The sequence below is a fragment of the Passer domesticus genome, chromosome 9 (genome assembly GCF_036417665.1).
Source record: "Passer domesticus isolate bPasDom1 chromosome 9, bPasDom1.hap1, whole genome shotgun sequence".
NCBI lineage: Eukaryota > Metazoa > Chordata > Aves > Passeriformes > Passeridae > Passer > Passer domesticus.
The window spans coordinates 10,113,551-10,119,155 of record NC_087482.1 but is presented as its reverse complement, the minus strand read 5'-3'; the positions used below and the strand labels follow the sequence as shown (position 1 = coordinate 10,119,155).

Sequence of the window (5,605 nt, the reverse complement as noted above, 5' to 3'; positions counted from 1 at the left end):
GAACTAGGTCAGGTTGCTCAGAGCAGGAGCTTGAATGTCTGCAGGGATGGATGTCCACCTGTCTGGGCAACCTTTGCCAAGGTTTAATAAGCAATAGTGTAAAATATGTGTTTCTTTCATCTAATCTGAATTGACCATTTTTTAGATTAAAACCATTCCCCCTCGGTCTGGTCACAAAAGGCTCTACTAAAAATTCTGTCCCATCTGTTTACAAGCCCCCATAAGGCCCTGAAAGGCAGCAATCAGGTGTCCCTGGAGTCTTCTCTCTTCCAGGCTGAACACTGCCAGCTCTCCCAGCCTGTCTCCAAAGCAGAAGGGCTCCAGCCCTCAGAGCATTTTGTCCCTCCTCTGGACTAGATCCAACAGGACCATGTCCTTCCTTTCTTGGGGACCCAGGGCTGGATGCAGTACTCTGTCGTGGGAGAGACCGAGACACTACAAAGCAACACAGTCCATTTCCAGAAGGCTTCAAACCCTGTTTTTATTCTAGCCTGCATACTTTTTCTCCATTCTTACAAAGCTCTTAACTTTACACTTTATTCATTGGTCACGAGAGACAAGCAAAATGCTTATTGAAATAGGGAGTTGCAGGTTTCTCTTATTTATTCTTCTTTCTTGGTTTTCATATCAAAAACATTGGTAGGAAATTCTTTCAGGGGTAAACATGGATCCTCTTATCAAACTTCTCGATGGCTCACAGAAATCACTATAAAACCCCTTCCAGAGTACTCCCAGTAGGGTCTCGCCTGAGCGGAGGTGGGGAATCACCTCCTTCAACCTGCTGGGCACTCTCCTTTGGATGCACATGGCTGCCTCACGTCCAGCCTCTCATCTAGCTGCAACACCAAGTCTTTCTCGGCAGGTCTGCTCTGCATCCCTTCATGCCTCAACCTGTGAGATCAGCTGAGCTGGGACTGTGTCACAGCCCTTGGGCAGAGCAGCTGGGCAGGAAGAGCTCCCTTCCGAAGAAGGCAGATCCAGCTCCAAAAGCAATTCCACCCTGGCCATGAGGTCACAGAAGGCTGTGAGATCACAGAGGTCCCAGAGCCCCGTGGTTGCAAAGCAGCACAAGGAGCCAGCAGTCAGTCCTTGAGCACAACTGTTGCGGCAGCATCGGCGGTGGCAGCAGCGGTGCTGACGTTGGGACAGCGGTGTCAGGACAGCGGTGGCAGCAAGAGCTGTGGGACTGGCAGAGGGCAAGGCACCATGGCCCTTGCTCTACGCCTCTCCCTCCTGCTGCTCCTGGCCGTGGCCCTGCCTGCCTGGGCTGCCCAGGCTGCTCCACTCCAAGTGTGGCGAGCAGGTGAGCCGGCAGCCTGGCTCCCCTTTCCCGGCACAGCGCTCCCTGCTCCCCGGGATGTGCTAGGGAGGGTTTCCTCTGTGGGAGGGAGAGAGCACCAATGGTCCCTGGGCTCCTCCAGCCACCCCTCCAGGGATGTTGCACAGGGCCTGCAAAGAGGGTGGAGAGTGACCAGAGCCATTCCAGAGTTCCCCAGGCCCCTGTGCAGCTTTGGCCTTGTCCATTGATATCTGGCAGCCAAGGCCTTACCTGACCCCCTTGCAGTGCCCAGTTCTCTAAGGGAGAGGGGAATCCCAGCACACCATGGAAATGGGTTCTGATCTGATCTGTGCTCCCCTCTAGATGAGCATGCTAGGAAGGCTTCTCCAGCAGCTTGGCTTAATGAAGATTTCCAGGGTCTTAACCCTCCAGCAGGTATGTTGTCAATGTTGCTAAAAGAATAATCATTGAGAACCTGTCAGGAAGCAGGTGACAGGAGCTTCTGTGGCTGTTGAATTACAGGTGTGTCTGCAGGAAAGACTTTTCAGGCTCCTTTCCTGGTTGCTGCACACAAGCCCCGCTCCCATGGCAGGGGTGAGTAGTGTGTGCCTGCTGACCCCACAGGCTGAGCCCTGGTTCACTGGGATCCATTCACCCGAAATGCAAATGCTTTTCTTAAGGTCCTCTGAGAGGGAGGAACAAACCTAGAGGAGACAGGAAGTCCCTGGAGGCATCCAAACAGATGGACAGGATCTGGAGTGACCTGGAGAGACAACGTGGTGGGTGCATTTCCCTCATGCTTCCCCTGGGACTCAGCAGCCAGGGGCTTTGGCTGCACATCTGGACATGCCGTGCCCAGCACAGTGGGAAGGGATCCATGGCAGCCTCGCTGCCCCGCTGCTGCTGCTGCTGCTGCTTTGACACCCTGCAGGGCTGTTTCCCAGTCTGGCCTGGCTGCAGCTTCTGCCCAGCCTCTGCAGGAAGGCATTTGGCATCAGCTGACAGGGAGCCCAAACTGCACCATGGGCCATGCCCACCCTGAGATCCCCTGCAATTTCCCAGTCTCTGAGTGCATCTGGAGGGGCCGCTCTTTGGAGGAGGCAGGGCCCTGGTCTTTGTCCTGGATCTTATCCATTACTGAGACAAGCATTGCCTCCTGAAGATGCCACATTCCCATTGGGAAACAACCCCACCTGATTCAGCTGTCCTTTTTCCTTTCTGCAGACATGGAAGGAGAGCCTGTGCTGAAGGCTGAGTTTCCCGGAGGAAGCAGTGGCTCTATGGCAGCCTCTGCCTCAGGAAGGGAGGAGCTGCCAGGCACAGGCCCAGGAGGTAATTTCTGTGCCTCTGGGCCTGAGCCCTGCTGAAGCTTCAGCTGCCCTCTCTGCTGCTTGGCAGTGCAGGCACACAGCATTACCTGACCCCCTTGCAGTGCTCGGTTCCCTATACAAGGGGATCCCAGCACAGCATGGAACAGTTCCCATCTGTGCTCCTTTCTAGATTGGGAACGTGACTTGCATCACTGGGAAACGCTGTTAAAGCACAGTTTAAGGATGTTGGAGCTTGGTGATGGTAGGTTTTCAGCAACTCTTTGCTAACAGAGCAATCATTGTCCAAGTGTACTCATTGTCCAGAGTAATATTCCTCTGTCATTTCCCTTAAGATCCTCTGAAGTTTGATGGATTCTGGAAATCCTGGCCTCCAAATTTCTACTCTTGTACCCAACAGTGATCCCACAGGATTGCTGTCAGTGGGAGGAAGGAGCAGTCCAACTTCCTCCCGTGTGCAATGCCAGTGTGTCCTTCCATGTGCTCTGTGCAGCCAGGGAGGAGAGCAGAGAGGGAAGGGGTCGGGCCCAGGGCTGTGCCCCGGGGCTGAGCCTTTGGCAGCTCCTTTGCCAGCCCCAGGGAGCCTGAGCTGCTCCTGCTGCCACTTTCAAGCCCTGGCCCTGCCCGTGTCTGGGTTTAGAGCTGCTGGCAGCTCCAGGGAGTCCTTTCTGCCCTGACTGTCCGGCAAAGGGATCCTTCCATCCCAGTGTGGGGCCACTGCAGGCACGTGCTCCCCCTGCCCCTGCTCCTGAGTGGGAGGCAGAGCTGAGGGAGTGCCTTGGAGGGCACCAATCACCCAGGTGCCCTTACTGCCACTCGGGCCTGAAGGAGAATCTTCAACAGTGTCACAGGAGCTGTTGTGTCCATCCTTTGCAGGTGAACCTGATGATGAAGACGATCCTGATGATGAAGATAATACTTTTGATGAAGACGATCTGAATTCCCAACCTGTACCCATTACTGAGCCTCTGGGAGATGCTGAGGGTAGGTCAAGGCCTTTCCCCTGGGAGAGCTGCCAGCTCAGAGCCCAAAGCTTGGCCAGGGGGGCATCGCTGCAGGTGCCAGCACAGAACCATGCACGTGTGTGCCCTTGCGCTGCGCGATCCCCTCACTGCTCCTGTGGCTCAGGGGTGCCCGTGTAGATCAGCAGAGATGACAGAAGCTTCTGTGGCTGTTGTGTTACAGGTGTGTCTGCAGGGAGGACTTTGGTGGATGTTGCACACAAGCCCAGCTCCCATGGCAGGGGTGAGTAGTGTGTCCCTGCTGACCCCACAGGCTGGGACTTCGTTTTGTGGGATCCATTCCTGGGAAATGGAAATATTACTCTTAAGGTCCTCCAAGAAGGAAGAAGAAACCTACAGGAGCTCGTAAGTCCCTGGACCATTCCAAACATCTGGAACAAAAACAGAGTGGCGTGGACAGCCAGCTTAGTGGGTGCATTTCCCTCAGCCTTCCCCTGGGACTCAGCAGCCGGGGGCTTTGGCTGCACATGTGGACACACCGTGCCCAGCACAGCGGGAAGACATCAATGCACCACAGGCCATGCACACCCTAAGATCCCCTGCAATTTCCCAGTCTCTGCGCACATCTGGAGGGGCCGCTCTTTGCAGGAGAGAGGGCCCTGGAGCAGCTCCAAAATCCTGGCCATTTTCCTTGTCGTTATCCATTTCTTTGACAAGTGTTAGTTGGAACAGAAGGGCACAGCATAGAGGAATTATGGCATGCAGGGTCAGGGGTTTGGGTACTGAGCAGTCCTGTGCCAAGGGGCAGCAAAGTGCCTGCAGGCCCCAGCTCTGGAGGAAACAGGGAGTGAGGACGTCCTGCCCGTATCCACCACGCTGCATTTCAGCAGTGCAGCACAGCATGGGCTCACGCTCCCCATCGCTCCCACAGATGCAGCCGAGACCTCAACAGATTCTGACTACACTTGGAAAAGCATGAGAAGAGTTTTCTGCTGGGGAACACCTTGTTTGATTAAGTTGATGGCCATTGTGGCTGGTGCAGCACTGTGCCTGCTTTTGTGCTCTGCCGGAATCTGGTATTGCTGGAAGAGAAAACGGTGAGTGGTTTGCGATTCTCTGCCTCAAACAGCTTCCTTTACAGGCTGCTCATAGTCAGGGAATTTTCCCAGAGAGTTTGCAGTGGAGCTGTGGCCAGTCCCTGGTTGTCCAGACATCTCTGCTGAGGGTTCTGCTGCTGCCCAGTGCTTTCATTGGCCTCTTAATTGCTGGGCCTTGTCCTGGGGCCCCGCTGGGGCTGCAGCCCGTGCTGGCTCCCACTGAGGCTGCCTGGCCAAGAGCAGCCCCAGGGGCACAGGGCAGAGGCAGAGGGAGGTGGGGAGGAGAAAGAGCAGGGCCGAGGTTGCCCTTGAAAGGCAGAGGCGCTCTGGGGCCCGCTCCTGGCCAGGGACCCTGCCCAGAGCCGTGCCCTGCTGGCCGGGGCCTTGAGGGGCAGCTGTCCAGCTGGGCCCAGCTGTGCCAGCAGCTCCAGCCGTGCTGGGGAGCCTTGCCAGCTCTGGGCCCTGCTGTGCACGAGGGTCCCTGTGTGCCACTGGCAGCTGGGGCCTCAGCCACCTCCTCTCTTCACAGGTGCTCCTGTGCGTCTTCAGCAGATGGGCCTAACAACACAGACAGCGGGAGCTTGACAGTTTATCCCAGCTCTCCACTTCTGCCCCTATCTGCCCTGCCATGGCTGCAGCAGCGTCAGGAGGCCATTCCAAAACCCATCCTTCCACGAGACCCTCTGCCCCTGAGCCCCCTGGTCCTGTTCCCTGGCCAGGACTGAAGGTGGGCATCCCCTGTCTGCCAGGGCAGGGCTTGGCCCATATTTCATATTTAAATAAAAGAATAAAGTTTTCACAACTATGTCTGTGTGGTAGGGGAAGCAAAGCCCACCCGGCACCAGCACTGGCTGAGCTCCATGCCCAGGAGCAGCCGTGGATGCCCATGGTGTGGGCAGGCAGGAACCAGGCAGGGGCTGCTGTGCCCAGCGGCGGGGC

The 5,605-nt window shown here is 56.2% G+C and overlaps 1 long non-coding RNA gene across 3 annotated transcripts; it reads left to right on the top strand.

The window, feature by feature from the left end:
* The first annotated feature begins 1,794 nt into the window (after positions 1-1,794).
* Positions 1,795-5,361, top strand: LOC135307130 (uncharacterized). Of its 3 annotated transcripts, none has more exons than XR_010367858.1 (4): positions 1,795-1,873; positions 1,960-2,058; positions 4,501-4,666; positions 5,196-5,361. It is a non-coding gene; the product is annotated as an uncharacterized LOC135307130 (long non-coding RNA). The 3 variants fall into 3 exon arrangements; XR_010367859.1 differs by lacking the exons at positions 1,795-1,873; positions 1,960-2,058 and adding exons at positions 3,483-3,591; positions 3,793-3,852; XR_010367857.1 differs by lacking the exons at positions 1,795-1,873; positions 1,960-2,058 and adding exons at positions 3,483-3,591; positions 3,793-4,037.
* The last annotated feature ends 244 nt before the right edge of the window (positions 5,362-5,605 follow it).